This window comes from Podarcis filfolensis (assembly GCF_964270895.1).
Source record: "Podarcis filfolensis genome assembly, chromosome: 1".
Lineage (NCBI taxonomy): Eukaryota > Metazoa > Chordata > Lepidosauria > Squamata > Lacertidae > Podarcis > Podarcis filfolensis.
In genome coordinates, this window is record NC_139604.1 from 76,229,645 (window position 1) to 76,242,619 (window position 12,975).

Below are 12,975 nucleotides of genomic sequence, written 5' to 3' on the forward strand. Positions count from 1 at the left end.
CTGCAGCAAGAGATAGCAGTATCTCAGGAAATAAGACTTTACACAGATTTATTGGAACCAATAAGCTAAAATATACCTTAAATAAGCAGATAATATCAGTTTCATTGACCATGGTGGGTGATTTGTTTCTTTACTTTTATTACTAAGCACAGCCTCTGTCTCAGCAGTAATTTAGTTTCTACAATTAATACTGTCCTTATAGTTAAAGCATTTTATTTCTTTTTTTCTAGATTCTAAACACTTTATAAATAAAAGTGTGCAGGAGGGGGAGACACCACTGTTTTATGTCCATCTCTGTGGAAACAAAGAGTGCAAGTCAGATGTTGTGAGAAATAAACCACCCCATTTCCTACCAGTGGGTAAGGAACAAAACCAGGGCAAATGTGTGGTGAAAGTAAATCTTAAGATAGCTTCATTAATTTTATTATTTATCCATGGCATTTATATGCCACTGGTCAGGCAGACCTTACAAAGTAGTTTACATGATACGATTGGAACAGTATGCACCTGTAACAATAAAACAAAACAAGATAAAACAGGGGAAATAAAACTTTTTTGAAAGACTGTTTTTGCTTCTCCCTCCCTTCAGAGCATGATGCTTGCTCAGGATCTCCTGTGGGTGATGGTTAGAAAACGGAGGAGCCACTACTGAGAGCTAGATAGCGATAGCACAACAAGATGCTTCTCTTTCTTCTCTCCTTGTCTCCAGGCAGGGTGGTTTTTCAGAAGACCCTGTGGTGGCAGTTAGTGAACGGTTTCTTAAGATTACTACCCTTTGAAAAATGCAGACAGGATGTTGTGACCACTGTGGTCACACACACCCCTGACCCCTGCTCTGTTTTTGTCCCTGCAGTGTTGTTAAAACACCCAGGCCAGGCTCAGAGACTCTGGCAGGAAATTTCTGAGGCTGGGCTGAGTTAGTTGCTTTAGCAGTCAGAGATTACGTTACATGCTCTGGCAGAGTTGTCAGTGCACTTGATTTCTGGGCTGCCCAAGCCCCTGTGATCCTTGGCTGACGATGACTTCGCTCTGCTAGGAGACAGATATTTCTTTGCAGGGCAAAGTATTTATCAGCTGGCAATTGTTCCTCAGTTCAGATTGCCATTTGAGCCAGAGAAGAAGTCAGGAGCTTTTCAATCTCCCATCTGCTTTGAATCAGGCTTTTGTGAGTCTCAGATGCTCTCCTCAGAACCATCTTGAGAGGTCTCTAATGACAGGGACTAGGTGAGAAAGCACTGGATTGGAGTGGATAGGGTTCAAGGTTTGAATCTCCTATGCAGGGAACTCAAAATGCAGAGTTATCTTCAAAATTTTGGAACCCCTTAGGCAAGAGACCACATGTGTCCCCCTCTTGAAGGGTGAGATTCCACAAACTCTGAGATTGTCTCAGTAATCACTTTACATCAGACAGAAGCTTTCCTCCAGAATTCACCTGGTCATCTGTCTTCATTCCCCTACAGTGCTTTGCATGCCCTTTATTGACTTCTGGCTCTTGGTCTCACTTTGAATATTTTTTAAAAAAAAAATCTTCACAATTGGTAAATCTTCTTACCATTGGTATTATTATCATGTCAGCATTCTTATGTCCATTTCTCATAGCTTTTCTACAAAAATGGTTTCACACTAGAAATAACTGCTCATCTTCTCTCCAAGTTAACTACCAAAATAGAAACTGCATGCTACTTCTTATCAGTGTGGTATATATAGTAATATCCCCCTTAAGTGCTCAGCCCCATCTGCTTCCTTTTTAGCTGCCTGGTTAGAGGGAAAGGTATGAGAGTTAAATACGTTTACATTTTATTTTCTAGCATAGCTCTCACAATGGCAACAGTTCATCTCCTAATCCAGATGGCAGATAGGTTCAGATGGTGATAGCAGAACAACTTGGTTTTCTTTTGATTATTGGACTGCAGGATGTTTGTCCAAACTCCAGAGGTTAATGTGACCTGACCCTGAAAGTCAGTGAAAGGACTTCCATTGACTGACAGGATTTGACTCAAGAAGGTCTAATATTTCTGCCAGGGAATATGCTGTGCAAGCAATCAGGTAGGCATAAAACTATGGGTTTATACTTATTGATCTTGAGTCCTGAGATACTGGAAGGCCGGTAATCAATACAAGGCTATGCGCCGGTCACATAATATTTTTCCAATATCTTCCAACATTCATCTGATTAATTTTGTCACAGGTGTAGCCTTGGCTCATTTATTAAAAGTGTTCTCAAAGCTGATGTAAATTAGCATGATAACAAAGAGAGTGGCTGCCTGAGTGAAGGCAAAATTGTACAACAAACGCAGGCAGTTTATAGATGTCTGAAAAAATGTACATGGCTAATGTATACAGCAGCCCCTAAACTACAAGGGACAAACTACAAGGGACAAACCAATCTGATAAGTAGTTCCACTAAAACCAATAGGACTCATCTATGCATTCTAGGTCGTCTCTCTCTCTCACACACACACATAGTTGAAAATGGTTGGGGAAATATCACAGTGGATACCCTGACATTGGATTTTGCAGCCTTAAAACATATCCCTTAAAAAAAAAAAAAGAAACTATCCCTAACTTTAATTAGGAATGACATACTAGCTGAACCTTAGCTTGCTAAGCAAAGTCAAACAGCCGCCACTGCATTTTTGGCCAGAAATCAGGTGCTCATTGCCTGCGCCTGATGCCCAGACATAGCTGCTTGGCTACTTACCCTCATGTCCATCTGTTGAAATGGCAAGGCGCCTTCACAGAAGTCACTTGGACTCATGCCTTCAGGGCAGAGAAACCAGTCATTGACAGACAGCCTGTGTTACAATGCCGACATCATATCTTCTGGAGGTGCCTCTCCTTTGAGCCTTTCCTATAGATCTGTTAATTGCAGACATCCTAAGGCCTTGTTACAGCTGATGGGAATGGGGAGCCAAGGGAGGAAAATATGTGAATTGTGCAGGAGGGTTTTTCTGAGTTGCCAGCGAGACAGATTGCGTTTGCAATAGGTGCAGGAAAACTCAGCTGTACTACCTGGAGTGGCAAAATAAAAATATGCAATGTGCAACCATGGCCTTTTGGTTTGTCAGGAAGAAAATGAGACAGAAAGAGCACATTTACAAAACGGGTAGAATAATAGATCAACACTGTTTCCTTGCCCCTTGATGCATGAAATTTACATGAAAATAGTGAATCTGTGTAGAACAACTAAATGACTCAGATCTCCAATACCTGCCTTGTTATCTACAGGCACCGTCTCAGGTGCCGTCTCTATCTGCAGTGGGTGCCCTCTTAGTTTTTCCTTTGCCCTCAGAGGGTCAGGGTGATGGCAGCCCAGGTAAGGGCATTCTCTGCAACAACCAGCATTCTTGACCTTGTCTTGTCTGCAGATCCTAGAAGAGGGTGTTAAAGCAATGGGTAATGGGATACAGAATGGCAAAGCGTGTTCTCCTTCATGGAGAGCACGTGTTGCGGTGGGGCCGACAGAAAACTCCAAAGTTGTGGGGTGGGCTAATTGATCGTTGGCCACTGATGTGATTGGGCTTCCCTTGTTGTTGGGAAGGAGTTAATGTTGCCATTTGTTGATTGACAGCCAGAAATGCTAAAACTCCTTGCACGAGGCGTAGAGCTTCCTCTTTTCGCCCCGTGGATCGGATTGCCTGTCCCCCCTTCCTATATTTAGGGTTGTTTGCTTAGACCTTGCTATGCCTGTCATGGGGTCGTCTGCTCTTGGGGCAGGGGCCCGGTAGGAATTTTGTCCATCTGGCTGATTGGCTGGGGCCATTTGGTTTTTGCCTACTGCGTAGCAAATCGTCACAACTTGGAAGGTTGAGGTTAGGCATTGGTTTATGGTTTGGTTAGATGAGGGGCATGGATTGGCTGTGCCTGCCCCTCTAATGCTACTGCTGCAAGGGATTCCATTAAAGGAATACAGGGGCTCACTATTGCTTTTGTCCACCCTGTCAAGGGGCTCGGGCCATGCAAGAGCCCCTGGTTGCATTTGGGGAGGGCTGAGGGCAGGTTCCCTGCTCCGTTGCTACCCCCAAGTGTATTCCCCTTTTCTGACTTTCACAGGCGTGCGGAATGTCAGTCTGTCCCCATGGGGCGGCAGATATTCGCAACCAATGCCTAAGCAACCACTCACATTTTTGTATTTTAATAAAGTTGTGGCCAAAATTATGCCAAAAACCTTAAACAAAATTTCTGTGTGATGTGTGAATTATTGGGGTGGCCCTGGGGACCTCAACACGCAAAGGGTTTTTTGTTTTTGGATCTATGCCAGGGCATTGGAGCACATTTGGTAAATGGGCTATCTGCCTTGCACTGTGTCTTCACAAGGAAGAGGGATGAAGAGAAAAGTAGTGAAGCTCCCAAGGAATACCAGAAATCCCACATGTCTCCAATTTCTCTCTCCATTTTTATTACAGTCAGAAGTGGCTTGCCTTGATCCAGATCACCATGGGAGGACTGGCAGGCCACGTGCATGTTTGCAGAGAAACAGTGCTTAAGGATCTACGATTAGGACAATTGCATAGTGGTTCCCCAGGGAAGTTCGCCTGCTGCCTTCATTATACACCTTTAGGCGCCAGACAAAACCGTTCCTTTTTAACCAGGCCTTTGGTTGACTAGATCAACATCCTATACCATTTCAAAATGTGGCTTTTGGGGGGTGTTATTGGGTTATTGTTTTTATTTTGATTTTATATACTGTGATCTTTTCTGTGAACTGCCCGGAGACCTCTCGGTATAGGGCGGTATATAAATTCAATAAATAAAATAAAATAAAAAAATCTGCGTGCAGCAATGGATGAGCTGCTGGGTATATTCTGTATCTCTTCTTCAGCATTTACCACACTTGGCTGCATATGCTTTGGAGCACATATAGATTGCATTTGCTGACTCCGATCAGCTAAGTTATTGGATCAGAGTATGAGCTCAGTTTGTTTTAGATTTTGAGATGTAAACATTTGCATGACAGCTATTCATTATGGTCAGGGTTTTCTTTTTTGCCTAGGATCAATAGAATGTGCTGGGTTTTTTTAATTATCTCCTTGTATTCTCAAAGGACGTTCTATACCCTGTAGTGGCTGTTATATTTTTACTTATATGATCTTTTCACAAGGGCAGAACCAGTGTAAATGCATTTTAAAGTACAATATAGAAAAGAACTAAAAGTGTTCATTTGCCTCTGTCTATGACAATGGTCTCAGGAAGAAAATTTTGCCCCACACCCAAAATTTATTTTGTGGATTAAAGGGAACAGCCAAAACGTACCATGAACATCTGGTAAGTAATTATGTGGAGCAAAAGTGGTGTAATAAAATAAGCAGAAGGGTCACTGCTGCCCTTCAAGTCACTTCTAAAAATGACTATCTTTTATGCGGTATAGTATGCAGAATTTAAGAGCAAGAATTAAGCTCTGCATACTGATCCCAAGAAACCTCAGAAAAGTCTTCATTTCAACTAGAGTTTGTTCTGTGATGACCTCTGCTACCATTTGACTACGTAAAATTACCTCGTATTAGAAAAGGAAGTCAAGTTCATCCACTCTCAGATGGCCTTTGAATTTTTATCTCTTAGGCCTTGATCTCTGTTATTGGGACTGAAGCCATTATCAGGCGTGGCTGACTCCAGAGGCCAGACAAAGTTCTCAGCTCAGGTTGTTGCCTCCAGAATTTCTCTTCCATTCATCACAGCCCAAAGTAGACTCTGCCTATGTACACATTACCCTTTACTCCAGCTCCATTGCTTTCTCTTTGCTGGAGTACACAAGGTGTTAGCCACAATCCTTTCAAATCCTGTACCTTGGTTTTCGAACAGCTTAGTTCCTGAACGTTTTGGCCGCCGAACGTCGCAACCCCGGAAGTGACTGTTCTGGTTTGCAAACTATTTTTGGAAGCCGAACGTTCGACTGGAGCTTCCTGCAGCCAATCAGAAGCCGCGATTTGGTTTTTGAATGTTTTGGAAGTCAAAAGGACTTGTGGAACGGATTCCATTTGACTTCCACAGTACAACTGTAGTTTCTTGAGAAATACTGCTGCTAGATGGGTTTCCCCTCCAACCAGCTCCCATCCAATTTGAAAAAGTAGGTGTTAAATTGATGTGCATACATTTTAGACGTCTGTTATCTATGAGCACATGCAGCAGGGGATATGACCTCATTGCATTTTTAGCCGCTAATGTGAACATATCCTCTCTGACACCACTCAACTCTCTCTTTTGACCATTCTGCTTGTTGTGAATGTATTTCTATGTCAGGAACAGTGATTCTAAATGATGTTTGGGATGGTGAAAATAGAATACAACAGTGGTAGTTGCTCCATATCAATTAACAAACGTAGGAACCTGCCTTATCAGCACTTTGGTCCATCCCACTACTGATTGCCCTGATTGGCAGCTGCTCCCCAGGGTCTCTGACAGAGATCTCTCCCAATCCTACTACCCCAAATGCTTTTAACTAGAAACAAATTAACCAGATTGAATTTGGGGGTCTCCTGATGAAAGGCACATTACTTGCATTGAATTGTAGCACTTCTATAATTTTCATGTGTCTAATCCCAGATGTCCCACTCAGCAAAACTAATATCAGAAAGATGCAACTGGTATTGATTAGCTTGCAAATGATTTGGGTTGTGAATGCTGATGTGCTTAAGGTGAGCACAAACTGATTGTAATATTAGCTCACTGACTTTGTAATAGAAAAAGCCGCAGTGAATCCTGAATACTTGCACCTAAAACTAGTCATAAAACCAAAACACAAACTTTACATTTTTCGGGGGCACCAAATCTCCTATCCCAGAAGCTCAGTTCCAGTTCTGAATACCAAGTCTCAGGAATGAAGAAATAAGGGGGGAAAGGTGATTTGAGCACACAGATAAAAATAATATTCAAAGACCATGGTTTTCTAGGTGTGGATTGGGTTTTCATGAGTTACCTGTAACTTTCCAGATGTGATGATGATGATTTTATTATTTATATGCTGCCCATCTGACTGGGCTGCCCCAGCCACTCTGGACAGCTTCCAGCAAAATATAAAAACATAATAAAACATCAAACATTTAAAACTTCCTTGAACAGGACTGTTTGGATGTATCATTTACTGTTTTTTCATTTAAAAGTTCTTCAAGTAAACTATTGAATTTAACTTATGGGCCTTGGGTATGTTTTTATTCAAAAAGGACTCAGTTTTTATGCATCCAGTCGCTTCAGACTCCACAGTATTAATATCTGCAGTGAGCCCCACATAGAGTGCATTGCAGTAGCCCAAGTGGGAGATAACCAGAGCATGTACCACTTTGGCGAGACAGTGCATAGGCAGGAATCCCATGATTCCTGACCATTGGCCATGCTTGCTGGGGCTGATGGGAGTTTGAGTCCAAGAACACCTGGAAGTTGCAGATGCCTACACCCAGCCTAGTGCATTTGATTGTGTGAAATTTTGGAAATAAAGAATTAACAATTAGCCTCCAGGCAGTCTTGAGTCCCCAGCACCTCTTTCCTTTTTTTCTTTTGCGAACTATTCACTGCTGAACCATATCTTCGAGGTATTCCAAACAGTAAGTTTCTGGCATGTAATGTACTAACTGTATATTTATTAAAGTACTGCTTCTGAATGTGTTTAGGTTAAAGAAGCAATGGAACGGCTTTTAAAAGAAAAAAGAAAAATACCCTCCTCACTCCTGCCGAGTAATCTTGAGTTCTCAAACCCTGCTGATGTTATGCTTCTTTCCTTCAGACATTTTTTAATTCCAGTTTTACTGTACAAAACTCTGAGGCATTAATTCTCCAGCTAATCTTTCTCCTTAGAAAATTCCCTGCCATTAAAAAGAATAGCTAATCACCATAAACACTGCTTAGACTCTCTCATGTTTTCCAGACTCTTTCAATAATTAATGAGTTTGCATTAACACTTTTAAAAAATATACGATATCAGAGCAATTTGTTTGGCTGAAGATCTGAACTTCAAAGAGTCTGTCAGTCTTATTATTCACTTGGGACCAAAGCGCACATTGGCCCAGTTGCTACAGCTGCCCCAATCTCCTTGGAGAAAGGGTGAGATTCATGTAATAAATAAAATACCAATATTTTTGCATGTCATCGCTCAGCTCATGTTGCAGCAGGTTGCAGAGGAGTTCAAAATTGATGATATTTTCTATGGGAAGCAAGTTAGAAGGCCTGTTTGCCACAATATGGCTGCAAAGAGAAGCGGGGGAAAGCAATTGTCATAAGTAGAATGGCCTTGCACCCTTAGTTGGGCAAAGTGTTCCAGAAGTTGAATTGCTCAGGTGTGCATAGTAGAATCTCGAAAGGAAAAGGAAATCTCCACGTGGGGTTGAGAGAGAGGGTTTGTTGACATTTTCCTGATAGAAAAATCAAACTTGGGGTCAGAGGGTGGGAAGAGACGTTCAGCTTGAATATTGCAATTCCAGGAATTCAGAAACCTTCTGTGAAAATTCTAGATGCTATTCTGACATGCTTTCAAGGAGTCCACCACACTTTTTAATATTCTACTGGGAGCTGCCCAGAGTGGCTGGGGAAACACAGCCACATGGGTGGGGTATAAATAAATTTGGTCAGGGTTCAGTCTGACTCATTTTTTCTTTGTATAAGAACAAGCATGAAGGAGGTTTCTCAGCCCACTCACAGGTCCTTATAATATCAGTGGGAACCGTTGGTCCTGGCGAGTATTAACCACTTTCAGTTTTAACCTGAGGATTGTCATTTGTCCAGTTTTAACTTTAACTTTAATTTATTTGAATTAATTATGGGATGCATTTTAATCAATTGATTGCTTGCTTTAGCCCCTCTGAGCCTGGCTCTGGCCCGGGGAGGGTGGGGTACAAATAAAAATTATTATTTATTATTATTCACTCTGTAACCTGCTGTGATTACAGCATGACAATTTATGTACATTTGTTGCCACCTACATTTTCACAGAGTTTTAACTCTTTCTTCTGAAACCATCTCTGCCCAAGACATATTTCACCTCTTTCATACCCTGGATGCTCTGCACGCTGCCATGTAGCGCACCTGTGAACAGAAACAGGTTGTGTGTGTTAGATCCAGAACCTTGAATTGAAACAAACCACTCACGCAAAGGGGAGGGAAGTGCAACCAGAATTAAATGAAATGCAAGTCAACTGATGGATTCTATGAAACATGCTGCCTAGGTTAAGGAAACTGCATCAATTTTGTATATTGCCACCTAATTAATTGTACTTTTATTCTGCTCATTGCTCAGTTTTCTATAAATTATATGGAAAGCTTCTGCTCTAAATTTTTGACCTTGGATATTTGAACAAAACCAGCTGGATGTGTACCAAGGACAATGTATTTTCACTGATTTTGGTAGCCCAGAAAATTGAATGTCCTGATCACGTACGGACAGGGATCCTCTTGCAGACGATAGTGCTGAAAGACAATAGTGCTGCCACGGTTGAAGACAGAAATGCTTCTGAATACCAGTTGCTGGAAACATCTGGAGGGTAAAGTGCTCTTGTGCTCAGATCCTGCATGTGGGTTTCTCACAGGCATCCGATTGGCCACTGTGAGAACAAGAGGCTGGATGGGCCATTGGCCAGATCCAGCAGGCTCTTCTTAGGTGCATAGTTAGGACAGAGCAAACACTTGTGACACAATGTTGGGGTTGGGGAGCACAGGCACATTCCTGATACGGCAAGTGCTCTACATATAAGTAGTGCATGAACAGAGCTAGGGTGACAATAAAATATGGTTTTCGAGTTTGAAGAATCCTAGCGTCCGGCTCTGAATAAACAAAGGTGCCTGATTTTCAAGAGTGTTACATACCACAAAACCTGGCATGACTGAAAACCTGGCACTTATAGGGAAAAAAGAAGGGAGGAAGTAGTAATGTGAGCTGTCTCCTGACTTGGCAAAACACGGGTCAGCTGGCTGTTCATATAGGCTCTCTCTGAAGACTTTAGCACTGCAATCAATGCAGTATTTTTCATTTTTTTACTTTCTGCTGACACATATTGGGAGAAGTGCAATGCAGTCCATGACAAGCAGGAAGCCTGTCTTTTCAACCCACCCTCTGAGTGCATTTTATGGAACTCTTCCACCATCACAGGGTGCTCTCAGCAAATCATTCTTTGACAGGAAGCACTAGATAGTGAGATACCATCTTAGGTCTTCTGCCTTCTGTGAATTCTTCCTTTCAGAAGGCCTTGGAGGTCAGAATCCATAGGATTGTGGCTGTAAAGGGAAATGACAGAAGGCATTATTGCAACACCAGACTACCTTATGCGTCCTGTCATGATCTTCATGGTCATGAGAAATTGAAATGTTGTGTTTCTTTCAAAATAGTAAGCGAGTTGTCACACATGTGAAATATAAACAACACAGAGTTTCGTAGGCCCTGTAGAACCTTAAGCATCTGACCTGAATTCTGCCGAAACCACAACAAGCTTCTAGTCCTGTAGATGACAGCTTAAAACCATTGATAAATAAAGATGACCATCTACCAAGTGATAACTAACTACCGTGTGCATGTAACCACCTGGTAAGCCGTATGGTACTGCTATGTGGTCAGGAGAACATTTGCTTATGTTTCTGCACCTGTTCCGAAATAAGGGGAGCAAAGGGAATGTAAAATTCTCATCTGTATTTGTCTGGATGGTGCAGACAACTGGCTTACCAAGTGATCACTCCAAACACTGAGATTAATCTCGGTGTTGGAAAAAGTAGCACAAGAAGCAGCTCATAGTGCTTTAAACTTTTGATTGCTTATATGAGCAACAATATATGAATCCATGGCTTTTGGCTGCTGTATTACCCACTGCAGTACTAAACTGCATATAATTTGATCACATTGGAACTTCCTCTTTTAATTTGCACATGGCTAGATTGTTTTCTTCCCCCTCTTTTGCAGCTCCCTTTGAATTTTATATCCCTTTAATGAGGAACTAAAATGGGTGCAGCTTCTGCCAGATGTTGTTTAATAATTTCATCCCAGTCAATCCTTTTGGAGATTCGATGGTGGGAATTGCACTTGGCTGTCTGCTGTAGCATTTCTTTAAAATCCAACCATTTTCTTAGCTCCTCTTCTTCATGTACTGAAGAAAATCATCCTTAAATAGTCCTGTTTCCTTCTGATCCTGTAGTCTCCAAGTGTGGTCATACAACAATGGTTATGATTCTCATTTCTCTATTGAAAATGGTTGTAATACTCATATAACTTTTTGGTGTTGTGGCTTTATTATAGAAATAATGCCTCTGAGCATGAGCTTCTCTTTCACCACTGCAGGGTACTCAAGGGACATTGGGAGGAATTCAGCATTGCACTAAGGTGATCATTCTGTCAGGGTAAGCATTTCTGCTTGCCTGACAGAATTATCCTCCCTCTTCTATCCCTAGAATTCTCTGGACCCCACAAACCAATTTGGGAGTGGGCACACAGGGGGAGGAGAGGGGAAAGTCACATTACATAAGTGGAAGTCCTTGTGCAGGGCTTTCACTCACGGAACTCATTAGTTGAATCCCTCCTAATGTTTCTCATGCTGTATTCTGGCTCAGGGCAATGTAAACCAGGAGGAGGAAGGGTTACATCATTTGTTTTACCAGACCCACACTTCAGGTTGGTTATACTGAGAATGGGTTATTGGCACTAAGTCACCCAGTGAATATTGGAGCAAGGATTCTTCTAACCCAGTTCTATCCAGTCCAAGTCCAACCCTCTAGCCATTACTCTACAACAGTGGTGGGCCTCTGGATGTTAACTGAAAAATCTAGAGACTCTAGAGAGATGGGAGAAAAATTCAGAGGCAAGCAGGCATGTATTTGTTTTTTTAAGAGGTTGGTCTCAGGAGCTATCAACATGAATGCTATTCAAGCAATCTATTTCTCCATGTGCAAGGCAACAGAAAGCTAGCAGCCTTGACAAACTGCTTCTTGCATAACTGAACATGATCACACTCACTCTTTTTCATTCAAAGAAATCTAATAAACACCAGGAGACAAATCCCAGGCCAACAGTTCAGCTGTCCAGTTGATTGACTGGGTTGCATCCTGTCTGCCCACTAAGGGCAACGGCGTGAAGGGAAGGGATTGAAGATCAAAGGCAATTTTGTGAACCTTCCAGGTTCCTGGGGCTGAGAGAGAACCAGGAACAATGAAGCTGCCTGTAAAAAGAAAGAAGTCCTGTCATGTCGTTTCAGCTTGCAATGGAAAAACAAAACAATTGTTAGTGCAGTGAGTGACATAGTACTCTTTAATTGCATTTTCCCTTTGTCGTTAGAGTGAGAGAAAGCCCCATAGTTCATAATAGATTCCGCTCCCCTGGCGATAGATATGGCAATCATGTTGTTGCTGCAATGTAATGCCAGGCCCTTTATAACCTTCTATAACACAAAGAAGGGGTTCTATTTGAGGGACAAGTTACAAGAAATCCTGCCTCTGCTTAGCTCCCCAGAAATGTGAAGCTATTGTTCATGGTGCACTAGGCCCAACCAGAATGAGCTTATTTCTGTACTTTTGGTGTATTTATTACTCTAGTTTGCTTTTTAAACAGGGATCAACATGGAAAAGTTCTGTCCCACAAATGCTTCCCTTTTGGGAACCTGAGTCTCTTCACTTTGTTCTCTCACCCAACCATCCTTCCATTCTAGGAAGTTTTGAATCAAGCTGCTGCCTCAACAGATTAAAATAAACTCAACTTTTGGAAGGGACCCCAAGGGTCATCTAGTCCAACCTCCTGTAATGCAAGAATCATAGCTGTCAAATTTTCCCTTTTCTTGCGAGGAATCCTATTCAGAATAAGGGAATTTCCCTTTAAAAAAGGGAACGTTGACGGCTATGGCAAGAATTCCAGCTAAAGAATCAGTGACAGATGGCCATTCAATTCATTGTCTTGTTGTGAACCACCCTGAGACCTTTGTGTATAGGGCAGTATATAAGTTGAATAAATAAATAATAATAATAATAACCTCCAATGAAGGACATCACCACCTTTCAAGGTAGCACATTCCATTGTCAAAC

General features: G+C 41.9%; 1 long non-coding RNA gene across 1 annotated transcript in view; it reads left to right on the forward strand.

The window, feature by feature from the left end:
- Nucleotides 1-265: 265 nt before the first annotated feature.
- Nucleotides 266-12,975, forward strand: part of LOC310756521 — a 42,400-nt gene continuing 29,690 nt past the window's right edge. Inside the window, exons 1-2 of the long non-coding RNA XR_014544916.1 lie at nucleotides 266-359; nucleotides 1,914-2,046. This is a non-coding gene — a long non-coding RNA (uncharacterized lncRNA). The remainder of the gene's footprint in view (nucleotides 360-1,913; nucleotides 2,047-12,975) is intronic.